Source organism: Dipodomys spectabilis, unplaced genomic scaffold (genome assembly GCF_019054845.1).
Source record: "Dipodomys spectabilis isolate Male_0828 unplaced genomic scaffold, ASM1905484v1 ptg000188l, whole genome shotgun sequence".
In the NCBI taxonomy this organism is placed as follows: Eukaryota; Metazoa; Chordata; class Mammalia; order Rodentia; family Heteromyidae; genus Dipodomys; species Dipodomys spectabilis.
The window spans coordinates 914,736-939,453 of NW_024870865.1; the positions used below are offsets into that span (position 1 = coordinate 914,736).

Sequence of the window (24,718 nt, forward strand, 5' to 3'; positions counted from 1 at the left end):
AAAACGTTTTTTTCTCTACTAAAAAAAAATAAGGGGCTGGGAAGGTGGCTCAGTGGTAGAGCGCTTGCCTTGCATGCATGAGGCCCTGGGTTCGATTCCTCAGTACCACATAAGCAAAAAGAAAAAAAAAAGCCAGAAGTGGCGCTGTGGCTCAAATGGTAGAGCACTAGCCTTGAGCTGAAGAGCTGAGGGACAGCACCCAAGCCCAGAGTTCAGGCCCCACGACTAGACCCAAAAAAAAAAAAAAAAGCCAGGTGCCGGTGGCTCATGCCTGTAATCCTAGCTACTCAGGAGGCTGAGATCTGAGGATCACAGTTCAAAGCCAGCCCAAGCAGGAAAGTCCATGAGACTCTCGTCTCCAGTAAACCACCAGAAAACCAGAAGTGGTGCTAGGGCTCAAGTGGTAGAGCACTCGCCTTAAGCTGAAGAGCTAAGGGACAGCACCCAGGCCCAGAGTTCAAGCCCCACGACCAACACACAAACAACAAAAAAAGCCACAGGTATACTTAGTCTCATAAGACTCAGTGTAACCGTTTGCTGGGTTCACATGCGTGCCTTACCTTTTCATCTTCTAACTTTGAAGAGAGGAACACACAAATACACACCTGCAAAGAACAACCACCAGCAGGAGTTCCATTCTAGCGTGTCATAAGAACCCCAAGCTGGCCGCAGAAGTGTCCAGCTCACTCCACTATGGCCCCACCCAGCTTTTTGCAAGAACCAAGGAGGGCTCTTGCTCCACAGATGCTGGGGACCCAAGAAGTACCTTCCAGAAGGAGAATCATCCCAGCTGAGGACATTCTCATAGATGACAGTACAGGCTGCTGAGCCCAGCCCCAGACAAGAAGCTTAAGCCGATGCCTCCTGTGCTGTAGCAGCCATCTGTCTGCATGCCCAGAAGCCATGGGGCTGCTGGGAGAAGGGGAGGATGCCCTGGGTTTCTGCTGGGAGATGCCCAGGGCTGACCTCTGCCTCGGAAAAACAACACAAGACGATAAAACAAGCTTTCCCACCAGAGAGAAAGAAAAGACCAGAGGGTCCAGGAACCTGCCTGAACCTGGATCACCCTGAATTCCCTGGCACTTGAGGATGACAGGGTCAAGCGCTGCCCCTCAGGGGTTCCCTGTTAGTCTCTGCTGCTTGCAATCCATCCAGCAACCATGAACTGACTGCACATGTGCCAGGGCAAGTCAGATTTTATTCCTCTTCTTAAGAAAAAAATCAGGCTGAGCTTGGAACCCATGGCTCATGCCTATAATATATTGAGGTCTAAGGATTGTGATTCAAAGACAGTCCAGGCAGGAAAATGAGACTCTTCTAATTAGCCATTAAAAAAAAAAAGCCAGAAGTGGAGCTGTGGCTGCTTAAGTGGCAAGTGGCGGAGCACTAGCCTTGAGCACAAAAGCTCAGGGACGGCGCCCAGGGCCTGAGATCAAGCTCGAATACATACACACACACACACACACACACACACACACACACACAGAGTTCAGGTTTTCTCTTAACTATTAACAACTTTCTTCTTTAAGACACTTATGATTGTGTGATACCGATAGGGAAAATTGCATGGGTCCTGATATGCCTCTCAATGAGTCCTTATAAACGAAATGCAATGCTCAGTTCAAGACCAGAACATTACCAGAAGCCCAGAAGGCCCCTGCTTCCTGACCTGTTGGCACTCACCACCAACAACCTGTCCCAAAGCAGCCTGACTTAGTGAAGACAGCAACCCCAACTAGCTTTTATCGAGTGTTCATTATGGCACTGGGCAACCAGTATGAGCACTTTGTCTCTATCCACTGGTTGATTTAATTCTCCCCACCAAAGGCAGGCATGGAGAGGAGAGCACACAGAAGCAGAACCTTACTTCAAATGTGCAATATCCTCCAAAGTCAGTGTGCCCTTGACTATCACTCCTGCTCTGCTTCCCCTGGAAACGATGTCTAGGGAAATCGTGTGCTGTAACTCCAGTACCAACTCTGCTCCCCACTCATTGCCCAGAGTGTTAGGGGAGGCCACAGAGGGTCTCAGTAAGTAGATAGGAGTTCTCCTTGCACGTGAAGGGGAGGAGGTGTACAAGCTGAACTGGGAAGCGGCAGGGGGCTGGTGTGGTAAATACAGGGTAGCGGGCGCATGCAGGTCAGAGTGTGAATTATATCCAGGTCTTCTGACTTTGCCAGAGCAGGCTTTGGGCCAGAAGGCCTTGCTCATGTGCAGAAGGGGTGGGGGGTGTGGCCAGCCCCCAAGTGATGACCTACTTGTTTCCCTTCCTGGTGTGGGCACAGGTGTCCTTCACTTGGCCTCTAACCAATGATTATCAGTTATATGGCTATTTGTGTTTGAGTTGAGTCAGAAGCTTCCACCCCATCTTTTTGTATTGTGTTTTTGTACTGATCTTAGGGATTTAACTCAGGGCCTGGGCACTGTTCCTAAGATATCTGTCTGTTTGTCTGTCTTCTCTCTCTCTCTCTCTCTCTCTCTCTCTCTCTCGGCTGGCACTCTACCACTCCAGTCACAATTTCCTGCCACGATCCTCACATCTCAGCCTCCTGAGCAGCTAGGTTTGCAGGCATGAAACACCAGCGCCTGGCCTCATCTTCATCATCGAGACTAACTTTAATCCAGGTGGCAGAAAGGAGACAGCTTTTTTTCATCTGCTCCTTCTTCTAAATGTGTGTGCCAGTACTGGGGCTTGAACTCAGGGCCTGGGTCTAGTGGCCCTCCCTGCCCCCATTGAAGGCTAGTGCTCTACCATTTGAGCCACAGTTCCATTTCCAGCTTTATGCTGAAATAGGAGGTGAGAGTCTCACGGATTTTCCTGCCCAGACTGACTTTGATCCTCAGATTTCAGCCTCTTGAGTAGCTAGGATTACAGGCGGAAGCCTCCAGCGCCCGGCTAGAGACGATCCTTTTTGAAGATAGCTGACAATAGGAAGCGGAAAGACAAAAGATGACCTCGTGGGAAGTCTTGGGGGGTAACTTGGTGGTAGCGATCTCTTGGGGGGCCCGGGCCGGCCGCGGCGAGCCTGGTGGAGAGCCCTGACCCGCATTCGTGGCAGGAGGCAAGGGGGCTCTGCGCGAACGCACCCAAAGGCGCAAAGCCTGCGCAGCAGTAACTTTCGGACGCCCAGGTTCGATCGGGGATGGGGGGTGCGGGCGGAGGCTCTCTTGCTCCAGCCTGCGCCGCCGAAATGGGGAATCCTGCACGCGCCCCAATTCCCAGCGTGCCTCTGTCCACAGTCCCAGCCCGGCCATCCTCAGCTCCACCCTGGCCGACGCCCGGGCGGAACCCCGTGACGGCTCGGCGCCCCGGGCGCTGCTCGCGCCCCCGCATCGCCGGCGCCCCGCGCCCCTCCCCGCCGTCCTCCAGCCCCGCGCGCGGCGCAGCGCCGGCCCCTCCCGCGGCTGCAATGCAGACGCCGCCGCCGCAGGGCGCGCCGGGTTGCGCAGGGAGCCTGAGCCGGGGTACGCGGGGCCCTAGGGCGGGCTCCAGCGCGGCCCCGACGGCGCCGCGGGGCTGGGAGCGATCGGGGGTCCCCGCGGCCCCCGGCGGGTCCCCGCGGCCGTCCGCACGGAGCAGCTGGCGCGGCCGTCGGCTGGGAGCCGCCCCTGCCCTCGGGTGGACCGTGACCGCCCCTTGAGCGCGTCTCCCTTTATCTTGGTGGAGGCGAGCGAGAGGAGCGCAAAGACGGGGCGTCGTGGTGGTGAGGGCGGGGTCCGCGGCCCGCCGGGCCTGGCGCAGCGGGCGCGGGCCGCGGCCCCCTCCGCCCGCGCCCTCCGGGCCGGGCCCACACCACCGTCCAGCGCGGCCCGGGCGCAGTTCCGGCGCAGTCCCCGCGCCGAGCGGCTCCGCGCCCCACACCTGCTTCTGCCCGGCTCCGGGTGACGTCTCGCCTCCCGATTGGCCTGCGCGGCTCTGGGGGTGGGGCTCGGGCCGGTGAGCTCACCGCCGCGCCCCGCCATTGGCCGGCGCAGCGCACCCGGGCTGTGGCGGGGAGACAGCGGTACCCGGAGCGCCGCGAGTCGCTCCAGTTGCGGCGGGTGGAGTTCCACGGCTCCCGTCCGAGCCGCGCGGGGCGGACGAGCGCGGGGAGACGCGGCTTGGTTCCGAGCCAGACGCAGCGGGAGCGGTGCGGTCCTAGTCTGAGTGAGGGTGCGTGTGGCGGCCGGGCGCGTGCGGGGCGAGGGCGGCGGCCCGCGGGCGCGCGCGTGCGGGGCGGGGTCGGGGGCGTGGGGAGCACGCGTGCTCGCGGCGCGGGCGCGCGCGTGTTTATGAGGGGTGGGCGACGGGGAAGCGGGGCGCGCGGGGCGGGGGCGCGGCGGGGAGGGCGTGCGCGTCCCCGGCGCGCGGGGGGCTTTGTGTTCAGCCGCGTGAGTGCGCGCGGGGACGAGCGTCGGGGGGCGTCGGGGGCGCGTTTGCGTGGCAAGCGCGTCGGAGGACTGCGCCGGAGACGCGTGTTCCTGGAGCGAGCGGGAAGTGGGTAGATGGCGGGGCGTGCGTGGGAGCCCGGGCGGTGTTTCTGTGGCGAGGGCGGAGGTGCGTGTTTGCTGGACGGTGTGCGGGAGGGAGTGTGTGTTTGGGTGAGCGGGCGTGGGGCGGGCGTGCGCCACGCGGGGACGGGCGTTGGGCGTGTTTGGGGAGCGCGCGTGTTTATGTGCAGCCGCGAGGCGGGCGGCGCGGGGGCGCGCGCGGGCGGGCGCGGCGCGCGGGCCTCGGGCGGTGGGCTGGGGCCGGGGCGCGGGGTCTTGCTCACGCTCCTCCCCCTCGCGGGACCCCCCTGGGTCCCCCAGGCCGGCGCGGGGAGTCTAGGCGTCTGGACATTGTCGCTGCCATCCGTCCCGTGGAACAGACGGAGAGGCATTGGGTTTGGTTGCGCAGAATGCAGTTGGGAAAGTTGGAGGAGAGGATTGGAGGAACTTCGCGGACGCTTGCGGGTCTGCAGCCCAGCGGCCCAGCAGGACGGGAGCCCCGGGCCCCGCGGCGGGGCTCGCCCCGGTGCACCGTTCCTCCTCCGCCCTGGTTCCCCGCTGCCCCGGCCCTCCGGTCCCCGCTGCCCAGGCCCCCAGCAGGAGGACGGCCCGAGGGGCGGCCATCCCGGTGGCTCCCCCACTCTTGAGGACCTCCCGGGGTTTGCACGTCGGAGCCACCCTGACCGTGCTGCCTCTAGATGGCTGCAGACATCAAGACCAGGCACCACCACCGAGTAGTACGGATTTCGGGGCAGATGACATCGAGCGTGGCGTCTCCATCGGTTGCCTCCCCAGGGAATGACAGCTCTAAAGCCCATTTCCTATTTGTCGTCGATCCGTTTTCTATTGGCTAATGGGAAGTCTCTGATCTGGAAAGCAGACAGTAAACAGCCCGGAAGGGCTCTCGGATACCCACCAAGTGCCTCCTGCGTTTGTTCCTTTGAACGCGGTTCTACTATTTCTTCTACCTGCAAGACCAGACTGTGACATCTTAAAATGGTATTCCCAACAAGTTTTGTCTTGTATTGGCAAAATGTCTGGCTGTACACACAGGAACCTTCTCTTACTGCCCCAAAGAATGATTGCAAGTTTCCCTCCAGAGTCTGTGCCGTAAACAGGAGCTGGATAAAAAAAAAGCAGCTCAGAATCCTTTTCCTCTGTGTGTGTGTGTTGTGTAAGTAAATAGTTATGTGAAGACCAGAGCTAGTCCATAACAAAAATAAGGTTATGTTTGTAGTAGTTTTATGGGGCAATAATGTTTAATGTTTTAGAAAATCATGTTTACATCCAAGGATATATATTTCTCCAGAAATTTAACTTTGTAGTGAAAACAATAGAGAAACTGCAGTGAATTTCTAAGAAACGGTGATCAGGTCATTCTCATTAATGACTTGCTGGGTAATCCATCTGGAAATAAATGTTTTCTTTGTTTCAAGGATTTTTTTTTTAATCAGAATACTATTTCAGGCTTTTTCCTTGCTCTCCTGTCAGGACTGAGCTCCATCCTGTCTAGAATAGCCATCACTGCTGTAATATTCCAGTTGGACTGTTCTAGAATACAAGGATAACAGGTGGAAGTAAGAGTTCCTCATTCAAATGAGAAACGTTGAAGTGGATTGTTGACATTAAGAGTATCCTAATGTAAAAAGGATGAGGCAGTTAGAACTAAAAGATTGACGGCTCAGCTCAAGAACACTTATCTTCTGGCTTTGAAAGAAATGTAAATATAGGGGACCTAGGGGATCCTTTTGAACTTATCATAATTATTCTAATGTGTTCATCATTGCTCATGTGAATTGGTGTTGGCGTTTGTGTTTGTACTGGGGTTTGAACTCAGGGCTTCATGTTTGATAAGCGTTCACTCTACCACTTGAGCCACACCCCAGCCCTTCTAGTGAACTTCTGAGGCTACAAAACTGTGCTGTAAGCTGCCTTTTAAAAATAGTTGATGAAAAGTTGTTATTATATCTATATAAAGCACTGAGGTATCACATAAAGTTCAGTGAAGACGGCTTGTTAAAAACTGGCACATCTTTAGCCCGGGGAGTAGCTTTCTGGGGGTCTCTGATTCTCAGCCCTACATTTTCTCCTCCCTGCTGCCTCTTCCTTGTGTGTGTGCTGTGTCTTCACACATTGAGAGGCCTTGCTTTCTCCGATTTAAAGTGGTTTAATATTTGTATTCCATCGATCTCTCAAAAGGGGGAGGCTTTCTGAGTGGTGTCTGGTCTTCATTATTAAATATCAACGGAGCATCCTGTCACAGCGCATAAGCTGAATGTTTGGGAGCTTATTTCAGATATGAATTCCTTTGCCAAAAAGCTTCTGTCAGCCATACACAATATGGTTTGTGTACATCTCACCTTTTTTTTTTTTAAAGTCATCTAAGGGTGCTTAATGAGATACAGATTTCACAGTGAAGCAAGATAAAAATATGAAATAAAGGAGGATTTGGTGAAAGAGAAACTACAGGACTTCAAAGTGGGCATACTCATGGAGTTAGTAAGCAACACTGTGTACAGTCCTCGGGGTAGATGCATTCGAAGCTGCTCGGCAGTTGTAAGTAGTGTGTCTTGTCTCTTCCCCTTCACGTCAAGGCACTTCCTGTAGTCCATGTACTACAGACAGCCATGAACTCTGGAGTGGTGATGGGAGAATTCTAGATGAGACTTACTGAATTACAGCAAAGACCACACGCTAACTTTAGTCATGCTTAACATTCAGGAAGTGCTTAATAGTCTGTGAGGTGACCCCACTCACCTCATGAGGACATTGGCACTCCTGATTATAAAGACCGGCAGGGATAGTCTTACCCCCTGGGTGAAGCAGCCATCTCTTCTTTGCTGTTCTCGGATGTGCCTACATGTGGGTTAGCACCCAGCAGGAGGCCAGAAGATGCCTGTGCCGACAGATAGGGCTGTTCCTTGCTGTCCAAGCAGTATGGGGAGTGAGTTAACACCAAGGGAGATGTTTGTAGAGAGGAGCTTTTAAGAAATTGGAGGGAGCTCGTACAGTTGTTTTGGGTGCTTTGTTTCAGTAAAGATCCTTTTTATGGGCTGGGAAGGTGGCTCAGTGGTAGAGCGCTTGCTTTGCATGCCTGTGGCCCTGGGTTCAATTCCTCAGCACCACATAAACAAAAAGAAAAAAGCCGGAAGTGGCGCTGTGGCTCAAGTGATAGAGCGCTAGCCTTGAGCTGAAGAGCTGAGGGACAGCGCCCAGGCCCAGAGTTCAGGCCCCACGACCGGACCCAAAAAACAAAACAAAACCCAAGATCCTTTTTATGCACTAACAGACACATGGGTCTTATGAGCTGCTTAATTTACATTGTCAGCCTCAAAAAATAGAACATAGCCATTGATGGCACAATACGGAACAGTCTGTCAACACCTACTGCATAAGAGTTGTTAAATTATAACAAGTTATAAATACTGACTTGGAGAAGGTAAAGGGATTTTAACTGGAGTAAATACTTACAGGAGTTAAACCATCGGTGATACACTTATCCACTATTTTTTTGGAAATGGAGAAAAGTGATGGCAAGTCAGTTTCCCTGTCATTTTAAACTAGAATGTGTCAACGCCGAGATGAACCACGTGGTCTCTCCCCGTCTTCTCGGCTGTCTTCTACCAGATTTTCACCGTCTTCATCATCCCATCTCTTTGCTGGCTTCTAGTCTAGTTGACTGCTACCCTGGCTTACACTCTGTCCTATGGCTGAGTTCTGCCTCCCTCTTCTCTGAGCTCCACTCATCTTACCACATTAACTAAGCCTTTTTCCTCATCAGGATAAGATTAGAGGCTCCTGGGAGTGTGACGGGGGTAGCATCTAAGCCGAATCTTCCCCTCGGGTATCTGGTGTAATGAGGTCTGGGAGTTAGAACTAACATAGGAACTGTTAGTTGATAACTTAACACAGGACAGGGCTGCTTATGGGTAGTGAGCTGCCTGAGGTTGGAGTGTATCTTCACACTTAAAACAAACCAGATTCTTCTTTGTACATTCAGTTGATTGGTCTGTGGATAATTTAGGCACAGCTGTCACATAATCTTCCATTCAGGTCAGTTGAAGGTCACTAGTAGATTTGACCTTTCACTTAAGGGGCCTTGAGGGTGGTCCTAAAAACCCTGGACATTGTACCAATATAAAATGGCTTCAGTCAGACCAGACCCCTGGGTCATGCTCCCATATTGTGTAAGATTGGCTGGGAGCTCACTGTGGAGGAACATGTACAGGTGACAGCTCTTTTCGGTCCTGTTCTACAGCAGAAGGTCTGTGTGTCAGCTCTGCTGCTAATAAACTCAATGAAACTCTTAGCACTAGTTCCTTTTATCTCTAGGTCTCAGTCCCTTAACTGTTTCTAAAACTATTAGTGCTTCAGGAAGTCAGTTTAGCGGATTAGCATTGCATGTGGTGGGGGGTAAGCATTGGTTGATGAGAGACAGGCAGAGACAGAGGGAGCATGAATGAATATACGTCTTTCTGGTTATTTCTGTAGGCCACAGTCAAAAGTTAAAAGCCATCATTAGCTAATTCCCATGTTGTATAATGATCGTATTTCATGCACTGTGCCTGTCTCAGTGCTGCATTTGGTGATGACCTTGGCCTGAAGGAGTTAAGATTCTTTCATACATATCTAATTCAGTAACAAAGGCTCATCAGCTAGACTGGAGGGTAGTAGCCTTTTTCTGCCCTTCTGATTTCTTGGGGTAATCAACATTGAATCGGGTTTCAAATAAGTACCACAGCTTGTTTCTGCCATAATTTATCCCATATTTTCTAGATAAATTCTAATGATAATTAGTATGATACTACTAATGTATTATTGGAATAACATTTTTACTGGTAAGCCAAGGCAGAACTTTCCTAATGTTTATCAAAAGGATCAACACTTCAGTTAGTAGATTTGCTTTACCTTGCTGAGCTGCAAATGACAACTACAGTTCAAATGGCTTACACACAAAAAGGGATTTGTTGATGCTTAGGTGTTTGCTTCAGGTGCCACTGGTTCTAGGTGCTCAGATGATATCATTAGGAATCTTTCCCTTTCTTGGTTCTCTCCACTCTTTATGTTATCTCGGGCAGGTATTCCTAAGGTGGAACAAAGCTAGGCTTGCAGGCTGCCAATTTAACAAATGTCTCTGGGAAAAGTTTCTTTCTCATTAGTTTCAGAAAATCTTCTCTCTTTTACTGGCCCAATTGGAGTCTTGAGATCAACCACTTGAGTAGGGAGGTGCAATCGTAAGCAAGGCTGGACACACACACTTGTGGGCGAGGGAAAAAAAGCAATAGAGAGGGTTGTTCAGAGCAAAACTTTAATATAGGCACGTCTGAAATACTGTAGTGAAACCCCTTGGTGTAATTCACACAAACAAAGAAGAAGAAGAAGGAAGAAGAAAGAAGAAGAAATTGCCAGCGCCAGAAGAAGGAGGAGGAGGAAGAGGAGGAGGAAAGAAGGAAGGAAGGAAGGAAAGGAAGGAAGGAGAAAGAAGAAGAAATTGCCAGCGCCCAAACAGCATAAGATGGGTATAGTTCCCTGTTTTGTTCTGTCTGTTGTATCATTGACAGGTAGCTTGCAAACAGCCAGTAGTTCTTACACGTCTGGAGGCTGGTAGTCTTAAGATGAGGGTACCAGCATTGCTCGAGTGGGTGGCACACTGCAGCCTTTTATATCCTCACCTGGCAGTAGAAGATAAGATTGTTCTCCGGGGTCGTCTTGATGAGGGCGCTGATCCTCTTCGGAAGCACTCCACTGCCCGTACCTTCTCGCCAGCAGCTTAGGATTTCAGCATGTGAACCTGAGGGTCAGACATTCAGTCCTTGGATTCCCCAAAGAGCAGCAAGGAGCCAAGTCAGCGATGGGAACAGGCAGGCGCGCTGGACCTCCATACTTGTCTTATTCCTTAAGAAAAGAAAGTCTTGTTTATGTCAAAACCACAAAATAAGACTGCATCCCGTGTTCTAATTCTCCTTTTTCAGTGTGCAGACGCCACAGTCTCTTCAGTGAATCTTCCAGTGATTGCTGCCTAACAGCTTCTAGGGCCACATTCAGAAAATATGATGCAATTCCTTAATATTACACACTGTGGTTTGGACTGAGAAACAAACAACTGAATTAAATATCCTTTGTCTTTTCTAGAGAAAGAAACCATTCATTCCATACTAGCCAGAATCAATGCCTCTACCTTTCGTGTGTTTAAAAATGTAAAAAATAGGAAGTGCCCAGCTTATAATGGACTATTCTAAAAACTTGTAAGTCAGTTCAGTAATGTCTCTCAGGTAAACAGTGAAATGAATTCTGCGTAAGTTCTGGATCAGCCTGAAAACAAAGTCTTTTGAAATCACAATAGATACTCTGCATTTGTAGGAGAAAAAATAGTAAGATAGTGTGTGTGCATGCTTATATAATACATTTTTTGGGGGGTCCGGTCATGGGGCCTGAACTCTGGGGCTGGGCTCTGTCCCTCAACTCTTCAGCTCAAGGCTAGCACTCTACCACTTGAGCCACTTCTGGCTTTTTTTCTTTTTGCTTATATGGTGCTGAGGAATCGAACCCAGGGCCTCATGCATGCAAGGCAAGCACTCTACCACTGAGCCACCTTCCCAGCCCTTATATGTAATACATTTTAACCTATATAATCTATTAATATGTTACATACCACTTACATCTTTCAAAACAAAGCACATTTATTTGTTATATGTTCCCTGTTTGTTAAATGTGCCCTGGGCAGCAATTTTCAGAGAGAATAATTCCAGCAAATGGTAATATTTTTAGTCAAGATTTTTAACTCCCAGAGTCCTTTAAAAACTTGAAGCTGTTATTCTAACATTTTAGCATAAAGCCAGAGAGTAAGCAATTTTAAGTTTCTTGATGGTATAGCCTTACTATTATTCTTACTTGTCTGTTACATTGCTATTTTTGCTTTTTGAGACAGGGCTTCTCTAACCCAAGCTGGCCTTGAACTTGATATCCTCCTGCCTCCACCTCCAAAATGCTACAATTACAGGGGCGCATCACCATGTTTGGCTTACAATCTTATTTTTTTTTTTAATTTTATTTTATTTGTGAACATACTGTACAGAGGGGTTACAATTACATGGGCAAGATAATGCATACATTTCTTACCAAGCATTGCAGCCTCCTCCTTTTTTACCCTTCACCTCCCTTCCCAGCCTCCCTCCTCCCCCCTACAATCTTATTTTTATCCCCAATGGAATGACGAAAACATGATAAGGATCTTTCTGTAATATCTTACAAAGATAGAACTACAAAAGTGATGGAGGACAAGGGTTAAAGAGGTTTCTTCCTGTCCACACTTTTCGGAAGTGGAGTTAACTCGGGGACTCTCCAGAGGTGGAAAACGGGACCACAGGGAAGGGATGTTGAGTTCTTCTACAGTGTCCTGTGCCAGCTCCTGGGTGTCACTAGTCTGTTTTCTGTTGCTGATAATACTGCAGACTGGATTTGGCTCGAATGTCTGGCCTGAGGTTGAGGTACTGTGTCCGGTGATGGCCACCTTGTGTGGCAGAGTCTTCTCTGGAGATACCCATTAACTGCGTGAATGAATGAATCCACTCGCAAGGGCAGGGCCCTCCCGTGAGGGGATCAAATGTCACTGTGATTTCTTGTTCACACACTGATTCACATAACCTTGCTGGGTTCCCAAGTGGTGCCTGGGCCTAGCCTGGTGAATAAAGGAGAAAGAGGAAGATATGAACCAAGAATTCCTCAACTCAGAGGTAGTCTGTATCCAGAAACGCTTCTTTAGACTGATTTGTATTCTAGACTCTTCTATGTGAATATTCCTTGAGGAAATGCTTAAAAGAGTTCCTCATACAAACCATTTAGAAAACACCTCTAATTAGCTGTATGTAAGCAGTTTTTTCAGTATACATTAGCATTTTTAGGTTTCAAAAACGTCTTACCTAACAGACTTGTCAACATACTTGTATTTAACCAAAGCCATCTTTGATGGGACATTCTGAGGGAAATGCTCCATACAAGGCCATTGGAAATGCTTAAGCTGAACATCCCCCAGAAGATGGGTTCGAACCTGGGGCCCACCACTTCCTCAGAGTCCCCTGAATTGAATGTATGATTTGACTTTTGGGTCCCTGGTAGCCAAAATAACCTGAGCAGCTTTGTGGCCTTTGTACCCTTGTACCCTGAGAGTCCCAGCACAGTCTCAGTTGTGGCTATTGAGTAAACATGTAGTGTGAATCTCTTCTGGTCCTCATTTCCCAAAGGACTTTGGGTGTCTTTTGGTAATTCTGCATCACAGAACAACCTGCTAAGTGCTTAATTACTAAATTTATACTTCTTGATAATTCAAGGTGTCTTGTAGTTCTAATCTTTCTGTTCTTAAGTGTCAGGATTTTTTTTGCTTGCATTTTTGTTTATGCAAACATTTAACTTTCATTCCACTTCACATCCCTCCAGGTTAGATTAGATTATTACACGTGTCCAAGTCCCATCTTTTTTGTTGTTGTTGTTGGTCATGGGGCCTGAACTCTGGACCTGGGCGCTGTCCCTCAGCTCTTCAGCTCAAGGTTAGGGCTCTACCACTTGAGCCACAGGACCACTTCCAGCTTTTTTTTTTTTTTCTGCGTATGGTGCTGAGGAATGGAACCCAAGGCCTCAGGCATACAAAGCAAGCACTCTACCTTTGAGCCACCTTCCCAGCCCCCATGTCCCATCTTTTAGAGACCTCCTGAGTCTCGATGGTAATGTGCTTGCCCCATTCTCTGCATATATTTCACTTTTACTACCTTAGATGTCTCAGTTCACAAGTGTCATGTTTGTGTTCCCTGTGCATTACAACAAATGTGTAGGCACTGCCCTTGAAGAAGATAGCAGGCATAAGGTGTTCTGCTCTTCAGTACACTGGTGGGTACCGAATCTGTGCCAGAGCTCCTGTTCTCTGCACTCATTAGTTAGCTGCAGTTTTGTTATCATTATTTCCAGTTGGATTTTTTCTTACTGATGGTAAAACTGGCTCCTGCATCATCTAGGGATGATGGCTGAGCTCCGTGGACATCCCTCAGGCTTGCCTAGGGTCCTGGGGGGCACAGGTTCAGTATTTTTGCCCTTATTCACCTCTAGCTGCAAAGACTAAAAGGAAGACTTTGGAGGAGAGATGATTGTGAGCTTGCTCTGCTGCCCTTGGAACATTTTGTCTCCTAAGGGCTATTAGTTATTTTAGCAGATCCTAAGTGAGTTTTCTGGACATGTCTGAGGCTCTGAATTTGTGAATACTACAAAACAGACCAAGGAGGAGAAATTTTGAGTCCTAAATCCCTGCAAATGAAGAGATCCCAAGGAGGACTGCTAATCCCTCTTTCTAGTGTTTGGTACATAGAGTTGGAGGGGTTTTAAAACGTGGAGTATGGCAGTTTTTGCGAAGGCTAAATTTAGCCATTGCTTTGGAAAATCAGAGTGGTACAGCTTGTGCCTTATCTCAGTCTGGCCCTTACACTTACCCTTGGACTTGGACATCTTAAGTGGCTTGCCTCCATGGGAGGAGCAGCTTAATGGACTCCAGCGGCCCCATTTATTCTGGGAAGGAATGGAGTGACTTCATTTTCCCTGTCTTTCTGAGCTTCCTGAAAAATTCAGGAGCCTTCCTAAGCAGCAATTCCAGTTCTCTACAGAAATAGTTCAAGTCATGCCTCCTCCCGCTTCATCAGCTCTTCCTGCCAGTGCAGCCAAGAGCTGGAAATGGAATGAGAGATGGCCTCTCATTCCGGGTCCAAATAGCAACAGGAGGCACATGTGCACTTGAGCTACAAATAACGTGTTCTAAAATAGCAGATGGTATTTGATGATTGTGCCTTCATTCATTTACCTGCCAAGGCAAAACTTTTTCTTCTGCTCTGGCAGCAGGATCTGAGGTGGCTCAGCTCACACAACTGTAATAACAAGATACTGTGCATTAAGTCAGTTCACAGGTATGCAGGCCCATGCATGCTTTCTCTACCCATTCTAGAAAATGTTCATTTTGCTTAACACAAATTTTCATGTTTACCTGCCACTTAACCTGACAGACTTGTTGAGCACGTATGTAATTCAGTATAGGTACTCCTTCCCTGAAGGCAGGCCACCAGTTATTTGCATCTTAAATATTCCATTTGCCTAAAACGTTAGGAGTCATTGCTTTTGTTTTGTAGGAGTTCTGTTGTTGGATTTTTTTTTTTTATGGTTGATTGTTAACAGAGTTTAAATTCGTCACTTCCCTGTGCACAGCTGGTGCTCTACCTTGTCTCCAGTCTCCAGCCTGACTTTTTTCCTGTCAGTCCTGGGGTTTGAACTGAGGATCTGAGTGCTGTCCCTGAGCTTTTTTTTTTTTTTTGCTCAAGGCTATCACTTGGACTGCAGCTCCACTACCTGCTTTTTAAAGGTGATTAATTGGAGTCTCAAGGACATTCCTGCCAGGGTTGGCTTCAAACCTCATCCTCAGATCTTGGCCTCTTGAGTAGCTAGGATTATGGGTGTGAGCCACCGGTGTTGGGCCTGGAGTCCTATTTTTAATGTGAAGCTCAGTGGCCTCAGAAAAGTGGCATTGCTGGGAAATTCCAGTTTGTGAAGAAGTCATATGGTCCTCAGTTTTGCTGCCAGGCTCTTAGGCCAACTTATTGTAGTGACATCATTTTTCTTTTTACCTGTGTTGAAACAAAGTGGCAATCAGCCAACAAAACTCAGAGCTTCCTGTCTTGCTTTCCAAGCCAGCTCCATTGCATTTTCGCCATTTCTACCAATCTCTTTCCACTGGAGCAAGTAATAAAACTTGCTGATTGGTGCATACATCACCCCGGGTACATTGTGGATAGGGAAATTAGCTCAGAGTCCTTGACCCAACAGTATATGACCTCATCAATAGTTGGGCTTCTAGATGTTTAAATTAGTGGGGCATGAACGTGCCTGTAGTCTCAGAGTTTTGAGAAACAGGCAGGAGAATCTGGGCTAGCCTGGCTACAGCAAGACCCTCTTATGGAGGCAAGCAAACACAAAAGGCAGCATTCCTTTCCACGAACTCTCCACGCAGCAGACATACAGGACAAGAGCGCACTCTTAAAGGCCCCCAGTCCAGCCTCTGCGAGAGTGACAAGCACTGTTAGCACAGAGGGAAGCCGGGCACGGTGGGAAGATCAATACCCTGAAACTGGCGAGGGCCATGACCCTGGCTACCATTCTCCGGCCTCAGCTTCCCCCCTCGAAGGAAGAGGAAGGGGGTTCTTTTAGCTGTTTTAAAGATCGGGAATAATACCTGGGAGGGTGGCCTGGGCCACCGTGAGAATGGAAGTTCACCAGGTAGACTCGGGAAGGTCGGGGCCCAAAGGCATGGACAACCCCCGTGGGCCGAGAACCCCAAAAACGTGGCCGGGGGCAGGTGCCTTAGCGCCTCCCATGGCAAGTGGATGCGTCTCGTTCAGGTTCACAGGGAGAGAGTGTTTTGAGCTAAATTATCCGATATAATGTCAGGAAGGCCCTCAGGTCATCCTGCAACACAGCCGCCATCACGGATTCGATTGCAATACATTTGAGGAGCAGGAGGGGCCGGGCGCTGCTCGAAGCCTGCTGGATGCCCAGGCGCATGCTCCAGGCGGGTCATCTCGCCTGCGGCAGAGGACGCATGCTCCGTGCGGACGTCATCTCGCCTGCGGCAGAGGACGCATGCTCCGTGCGGACGCCATCTCGCCTGTGGCAGAGGACGCATGCTCCGTGCGGACGCCATCTCGCCTGCGGCAGAGGACGCATGCTCCCTGCGGACGCCATCTCGCCTGCGGCAGAGGACGCATGCTCCCTGCGGACGCCATCTCGCCTGCGGCAGAGGACGCATGCTCCCTGCGGACGCCATCTCGCCTGTGGCAGAGGACGCATGCTCCCTGCGGACGCCATTTTGTCCCTGGCAGAGGATGCATGCTCCCTGCAGGCGCCGTCTTGCCCTTGATGCATGCTGTGGTCGTGTGCTCCGTGTGGTGCCGTCTCGCTCGCGGCCTGCGGCGCCATCTTGCCATGTCGGAGGCCCGGCTCGCAGGATTTTCCACAGCAGCAGATCCTGCTCTTCCTACTGTGGCGTCGGGTTGCCTGACATTGCTTGTATTTAACAATTGGGGTTGCTTCTGAACCGTTGGGCTGACTGAATGAACGGACCCCGTGCAGGAGGCCCACCTTGGCGTCTGTGTGGTGCTTTTCCCGGCCTCAGTGGAGGGCCCCGCACTGCCCCCCCCCCCCCAGCCCGCACGTCCTCTTCCCCCCAGCCTACACAGCCCGCTGAGCCCGCACGCCCCCTCCCCCCTCTCCCCAGCCTGTGCGGCTCCGCACCTCCACCCCGTCCGCAGCACGGCCTGGATGCGGAGACGGTGGAGCCCCAGAGCCGCGGTGTAGCCGTGCACTCGGGGACTGCCGTGCCCTTCCCCACACCTGCCCTCCCCACACCCCTCAATAAGATTTGTTTGCGGAATATTCTCGCTGGCTTTCCATGTGTAGATATCTTGCAGTTACTTTTATTTTTTTCTCCTAGTGCCAGGATCAAACAAGGCTTTGTACATGCCAGGCAAGTGCTCTGCCCCTTAGCTCCATCCTCAGCCCTCATCATTTTGTCTACATTTAAAGCACTCCCAAGGGCTGGGAAAGTGGCTCAGTAGTAGAGTGCTTGCCTTGCATGCATGAGGCCCTGGGTTCGATTCCTTAGGACCACATAAGCAGAAAAAGCCGGAAGTGATGCTGGGGCTCAAGTGGTAGAGTGCTAGCCTTGAGCTGAAGAGTTCAGGCCCCACAACTGACAAAGTTATAATAAATTAAATAAATAAATAAAGTGCTCTCAGAAGGCTAGAATGAGCACTGCAGGGCTGTACTAGGGTCAGAGACATCAGTGTGACTCCTGTTGATACATATGCACATCATACAGGTAGACATGCATATATGCACACATATATGCAAGTATACCCAGATAAGTTACAGATGTGCATAGGTCATATGTGTAGGTAAATGTGTTACATAAGTTATTATATATGTTATATATAATGTATATTTCCCCCAAGTTTTGTCCACTGAGGTATTCTTTTTCTGAGTTTTAAAAAAAAATTATTACTATTAAAGGTGTTGTAGAGAGGGATTATAGTTACAGAAGTCAGTCAGGTACATTTTAAAGTACATTTTAAAGCCAGGCACTGGTGGCTCACACCTGTAATCCTAGCTACTCAGGAGGCTGAGATCTGAGGATCTCGGTTCAAAGCCAGCCCAGGCAGGAAAAGTACGAGAAATTCTTATCTCTAATAAATCACCAGAAAACCGGAAGTTGTGCTGTAGCTCAAGTGGTAGAGAGCTAGCCTTGAGCTGAAGAGCTGAGGGACAGTGCTCAGGCCGAGTTCAAGCCCCATGACCAACAAAAACAAACAAAAAAAAGTACATTTTATTTTGGACAATTCACTCCTTCCCTCCTTTCTCCTAGCTTTTCCCTCTCATCTTCACTCACAAGTTGTATAGTTCTTTTTCAAAATAGTGTTTTAGTGAGTACCACTGCTGCATTGTTTACCCTTTGTCCCTTCTTAACCCTCTCAAAGACAGATACCACTGAGGTATTTATTAAACTAGCAACACCCTAGTAATGGTGAGCGTATTTAGCACCCAGATCTTGATTCTAAAATACTCATCTCCAGTGAGAGAAACCAGGGTTCTTGGAGTGTCTTATTAATACCAGAACATAAGGAACTGCTCAGAAAGAAGACAAAGGGGCTGGGTACTCAATAGCTCACACCTGTAATTCTAGCTTCTCAAGGGTTGAAGGGCAGAAAATTCTGTGAGACTCTCTTCCAATTAATCAGCAAAAAGCTACAAGTGGAACTGTGGCTCAAGTGTTAGAATGCCAACTTTGAGGAAAAAGCTAAGGGATACCACTCAGACCCTGAGTTCAAGCCCTAGTAGTGACCCCCCCCCAAATATATCCTTCCTTATCCTTTGAAACCATAGACTGCTTTAGAGAAATGCAAGGGGGCAAGTATGACATACTCCTGGGATCCCATCTATTTAGTCATCTGAATGAAGAGAGGCACAGAGGTAAATCCAGTGGCAATGACAGAGTAATGCTTGATTGGAGAACAGTGCAGGGGAGAGTGTGAACTGCCTGTGTACTTAAGAAGAAAATGTGCATCCTAGCTGGAGGCATACCTCAGTGGTAGAGTGCCAGCCTAGCAAGCACAAGGTCTTGAGTTCTAACCTACTACTCCCCCCGCCTCCAAAAATTGCATCCTAAGCCAGAAGTGGAACTAGCTCAAGTGGTAGTGCCTTGAGCAAAAGAGCTAAGGAGCAATGCCCTGAGTTCAAGAACTAGGAGCAGTTCATGCATGCACGCGAGTGCGCACACGCGCACACACACACACACACACACACACACACACACACACACACACACACACACACACACACACACACACACACACACACACACACACACACACACACACACCCTAGTTCTTGCCAACAGAGTGTGGACAGGCCTGGAAGGATTTGCAGGAGACAGAATCTGCTGTCAGTGTTGAGTGGGAGTCTATGCTTCTATGGAAGCTGGTGGTCCTTGGGTTATCCTTTGACAAGCACTGGGTAGGAGAGAAGAGTTGATCGTTCATGGTGGTAGATGCTCTTAAAATGTGCTCCTGACCAGCAATCCTGGCATCACCTGAGAACTTGAAGAAATGTAACTCTTGGATTTGCCCAGACCTCCTGTTTCAAAACTTCTGAGATTCAGGCCTGAAAGTCTGCTTTTAGAAGCCCTCCTTAGGTCTAAGTACTTTTGTTCAAATCTATTTTCTGTTGCGTTACCAACATTCTGTGGTCCCTTAGTATCTTATCTGTAGGGGATGGTTTCCAGCATGCCCTGAAGTTAGCAAAATCTGAGAATGCTCAAGTCCCTCACATTAGCATAGAACCTCCCTGGAGCCTGTTCCCAGCAAACTTGAGAGGATCTCAAATGGCTTGCAACACTCAGTACAATGTAAGTGCTTTGTAAATACTCATTAGACTGTATTGTCTAGGACATCTTGACTAGAGAGAAATACACACTGAGAGTGGATACAGTTCTTTTACAAGTACTTTCTGTGTTGGTTGAATCTGTGGCTTCTGAATCCATGACACAGAGGACCGGCTGTGTAAAGTGGAGACGGTGAGACCCGGTGAGATAGCAAGCCACTAATGACATCTTGGAGCCCCACCCCCTGGCGGCTGCATCTAACACTAGAGACCTCCAAATGCCATCCACATAGGAGCTTTGGAATTTGGTTTCTAACACATGAACACTTGAGGAGCACGTTCAAAGTGTGGCAGCTGTCTGGTAGCACAGCACCTGGGGTGAGTGGACTCTGCCAGTCCAGGACAGCAGGAGGCCTGCAGTGGAGCTGAGCATAATGACCACCAGGCCACTGGAAGGGATGGATGCTTGCCGTCACTTCTAGAGCTTTGGGCCAGGAGGAACAAGTTATTTGGACTGTACCCTGTCCTAGGCTTTTAATTATTTATGGCAGTACTGCAGCTTGAATTTTGGGTGCCTTGCACTTGCAGGTGATCTACCACTTAGCCATATCCTCTTTTTTTTTCTTTTCATAGACTACTTTTCAGGTATGGCCTTGTGGGTTTTGTTCAGGGCCCACTACCTCTGACTGTGATCCATCCTCCTATTTAGCAGCCTCCCCTGTAGCTTCTTAATTGAGGTCTTGCTAAGGTTTGGATCAGGCTGGTCTGAAACCTCAATTTTCCTGATGTCTGCATTCTGAATTCCTGAGACTACAGGTGTAAGCCACCATCCTCATCTTTAAGAGTATGGGGTTATCATGTGATTTATTCAGAGGATGTTAAGAATGGTAGAACCTCAGCGCCCAAGAAGTTGATCATTCTCTTTCCAGTCAATCCTTTCTGCCGTTGTTGGGTTTGCTTTTCCTATGTTCTATTTATCCTCCACTCCGCAGGTTTATACACAACCTCTTCCCCAATGTAAACTGAAGGGACATTCACAGCCTTTCACGTGGTCATTTTTTTCACTTGAAGCCAGGGTATCATTGTATCTAAGTTTTGTGAACTTCGTGTTGATTATAGGAAGTGAGGCTGCTCCTTCTAGCACTTCTCTAGCATAGTGTGTTGTAACCATATTAGCTGCTCTTTGATTTGTCTGTGTGTGTGTGTGTGTGTGTGTGTGTGCGCACACGTGTGCGCACAAAATACTCAGGGTATAGAACTGTGTGCTTCTCTTTGTGATTCCCTTGTCTTTTGTAATGAGTGGCAGCTTGTTTGTCTGTTAGTACTTGGCCTTATACTTTTGGTAAGAACTGAAATTTCAGGATGAGGTAGGCAAGAGGTAGAGTGAGAAGCACTGGCCTTCTTCGCTGGGCCCTCTAGGCTCATGTTGCTTTCACCTACTTCTAGGCTGCACATGCTCCTTGGCTTTCTCATTCTCATGATAAGAGTAGTTCAGATTGTCCTGAAGGATATGTGACTTGGAAGCTCTCAAAGCTGAGTTACTGTTGGCTCAGTTTGAGAACCATGGGTGAGAACCAGGGCCAAATTCCTCCCTCCCTCTCCGGAGTCTACACAGTACTACCTGCGCCCCCCCCCAGATTAACTTAAAACTCCAGGTTCATCCCAGCTGCAGAGATGATTTGCTGGTGAGCACATGAGGGTGTTTTTACTATTTAGGAACTCCCTGATGCCTGGTATGGAGTAGTGCTCCAGAAATACTTGTGCACAAAAGAATGAATCTTAAGATGAGCTTTTTTTACTCTAGTAAGAATGTTTTAATTTTTGCATCTAAGTAATTATCCTCCCTTTTTCCTATAATCACAACAGTGCGCAGTGAAAGCAACACATAGCTCTGAGTTTGCCAAGTAGCTTCCAGGAATGTTTTAATGATCATCGTAAAGTTGTAAGAGCCAAACAAGTACCCTTTAAGTGCCAGTGAGAGAGAAAGAAAGATCTTCATTTTATCCATGCCACCAAGGGAGCCTTGCCAACTGGGGGGCTGAGCCCAGGCCTGGCCAGAGGAGACAAGGTGTGATCAGCCTCTGGGCTGTTTTAGTGCTCTCTCTGGGCGGGCACCTGGGGTGCCACACGATCACCTCCTGTTACAGCTGTCACTCCTCCCCTCTGGGAATTGAGAGGCCCAGAGACGCTGTTGTGCCTCCTGTGAGAGTGCTCAGATGCAGATCATTGCTTCACAGTGTCTTCATGAAGTGTGACTCAGAGTAGCATGATAACATGCCAGTGCTCCCTGCCTCGCAACAGCAAGTACAGGTGGGAAGGGAGCAGAGGCCAGGTGTGATGCGCAGAGGGTTGGATCTGGCAAGTCAGGGAGGGTCTGTTTGTGCAGGATCTGGGCGGGAGAAGTGGGGACAGGACCCTCCTAGAGCGGGTCTGAGGCTCTGGTCTGAGGCTCTGCAGTACTGGTAGAACAAAGCCACCTCCACAGAGACAGGCTGTCTCTGAGAGCAGGGTGTGACCAGGAGCTTTTAGTGCCTCTGCCATTTTGTCTACCTTGGGGTGTGACACTTGGCCAGCAGGCTTCCAGGCTCTGAAAAAAAGTGCTCTGTGTCCCAAGAATTCATGTAATGGCTGCAAGATGTGTAAATGTAGCCAGCTAAGGGCTTCAGAGGCTTAGAGTTAAGTCAAGACACTTCAGCAGGGCTCATGAGCATCTCTGTAGGTCCGGAGATGAGAGGTGTTTGAGAGGCACTGTGAGGGAAGATGAGGGGGAGTGCTGACCATGCGCCAAGGACCGTGATCCCTGCTGCTTTGAATTGAGCGCTCACTGAAGAGTTGCCTTCCAGTCTTCAGCTGGCTGCAGATGGAGAAGACCTCCAGCTGCAGGATTTCAGCTCCCAAGGACAGTGTAGGGCCAGGAGGGAGGTGGCTGCCGCCACCTTTGCTGTCATCCATCCTGCAGTTTCTGCTAGCAGCCACCAGCTGAAAATGGCCACATGCAGTTACCCCAGTGGTGTCGCCCAGTTACCAGCCTGCTGGCAGTTGCCATAGGCAATCATAGACAAGATCCTCCACCTTTACCATATTTCTCTGTATATATGAAACTGGAGCAAAGGCACTCATTTTTTTTGTCTCCATGAGGAACAATTGTTTCCTTGATGGTTATTCATAGAAATAACAGCAGCAGTCTTTAGTGGTATAGTAATGGAAAATCAAATGGGTATCAGTACTGAAATTCTCTGTGTAAAACGGGCATTTTCTGTTTGCTTCTGGAGGGTGAGCACAGCCTTCCCCTAGCACGGGCTGCTCATGCACGAGCCTCTTCTTTTCCTGTAGTTGTTCCTTCTGTGGTCAGAGAGAGGAGCAGGCACAGGAGTTACTGCCTCGGGACTCTGTCCGCTTGTCTATAAGGAAACAGCATCCCTGCCTCACTTGATGATGAGGAACCAGGCAGGGAAGTGGTCCTTGTACACGGCATGTGGGAAGTGCCTGAGGTGCCTGGCACATGGAAAGGGTCTGAGAAGGGCAGTTCCCTTTTGTTTACTCTCTGCAGCCAATCAGCTATGTCCACTGGTCTTAGGACTTCCCTTCCCTCCCCTCTCTTCCCCTCCCCTCCCATCCCACCTTTGGTTTGAACTCAGCACTTGTGTATTATCCCTTAGCTTTGAGCCACAATTCCATTTCCAGATTTTTGGTGGTTCATTGGAGATAAGTGTGTCAAGGACTTTCCTGCTTGAGATGGCTTCAAACCTTAATCCTCAGATCTCAGCCTCCTGAATAGCTAGGATTACAGGTGTGGGCCATTTCTGCCTGGCTTGACAATGGCTTTCTTTTCCAGTAGGATAGCAAGGAATATTGACAGTCTTTCTTTTCCAGCTTGTTCCTTTTCAGGATTCAGATAGCCATGGTTTTGTTGTTTTTGTTTTTGTTTTTGTCGGTTGTAGAGCCTGAACTCTGGGCCTGGGTGCTGTTCCTCAGCTCTTCAGCTCAAGGCTAGCGCTCTACCACTTGAGTCACAGCATCACCTCTGGCTTTTTCTGCTTATGTGGTGCTGAGGAATCAAACCCAGGGCTTCATGCATGCAAGGCAAGCACTCTACCACTGAGCTAACTTCCCAGCCCCAGATAGCCATGTTTTGAGAGTAGTTCTTTCGCAATTTGAGGGGAAATCTGCTGTCCTGCCTCTGAAGTCTGTTCCTAAAGACCTTACTTCATTTTCTGGAGATGTTGGTGGCTGGCACGCTTTAGCTAGAAGGCAGCATGTTGTGAGCATGCATGTATATTCACAGTGGGAGGCCTGCAGCCCTTGGAGGGTCTCCTCACGAGGAGGCTGAGGCCCCAGAGGTTTTATTTGTGGCAGAGCCAGAGTTCTCTGCAATTGAACTGGTCTCTGTACTGTAGGGTCCTTGGTCACTCCAGTGCCACCCTCCCTCTTTTGTGGGGTAGGGGCCTATGCGTTTGCTCTTACCTCAATCTTCTTTCTGCTCTGGGCAAACTCAAATGTCCCTATCCCTGGCTTATCTTAGTTCTCCTCCTTCTCACAATCTCCTGCCTTCTATGCTTCTCGCAGTCTGTGTTCAGCAGGAAGAGGCCCGTCTGCTCTGTTTGCTGACAGCCTCCTGGCACAGCACTGTGGATACATGTCCAATGGCTATGGGTGCCGATGCTCCCATTTACATAGTAGATAACCTGTTTGAGTGTGCGTCCTCATGTTTGTGCACACATGGAGTGTAAGTGTGTAGTGGTCTGACCTTGGCTCAGAGGAACAGAACCATAACACTATCCTTGAGTTACAATCTTAGATCCCCGTGTAATGTCCTGTTGTTGTTGTTTTCTTGGGTAGGGACAAAGCACCTGTGGCGTTGTCTCTGATTTGGGGCATGAGTCAAGTATACATAGAAGCTAGATCCTGGGTCAGGAAATAAAACTAAATTTGGTTTAGTCTCTTCTTGTAAAAGCTCATCTAAAAACAAAAACCCCTCCTTTCCATAATAATTACTTTCTTCTACTAGCTTATATTAAAGTGTGTTCGTGCTGTGAGTTTGCTCACGGGCCTCTACCAGATCTCTCCATGGTTTCTGTTGGGGATTCAGCAAAGATGGGAAGGCAGAAACTCAAAAGCAGGGCCTTTGACAAAAAGGGTTTTTCTGGTCCTTTGGGGACTTGCGATGTCATAGTGTCATGCCAGAGGACAGCCCCCTGCGGTTCTGGGGAAGTCTGGCCTGGCTGCAGTCCTGGGCTTGAAGTCTCTGGCAGTCCTTTGGACGTCAGTCCCACAGCTGGCAGAGGCCACA

At 49.3% G+C, this 24,718-nt stretch overlaps 1 protein-coding gene across 1 annotated transcript in view; it reads left to right on the forward strand.

Annotated features, from left to right (window-relative positions):
- Camta1 (calmodulin binding transcription activator 1) overlaps positions 1 to 24,718 on the forward strand; it is a 731,341-nt gene that overhangs the window by 678,169 nt on the left and 28,454 nt on the right.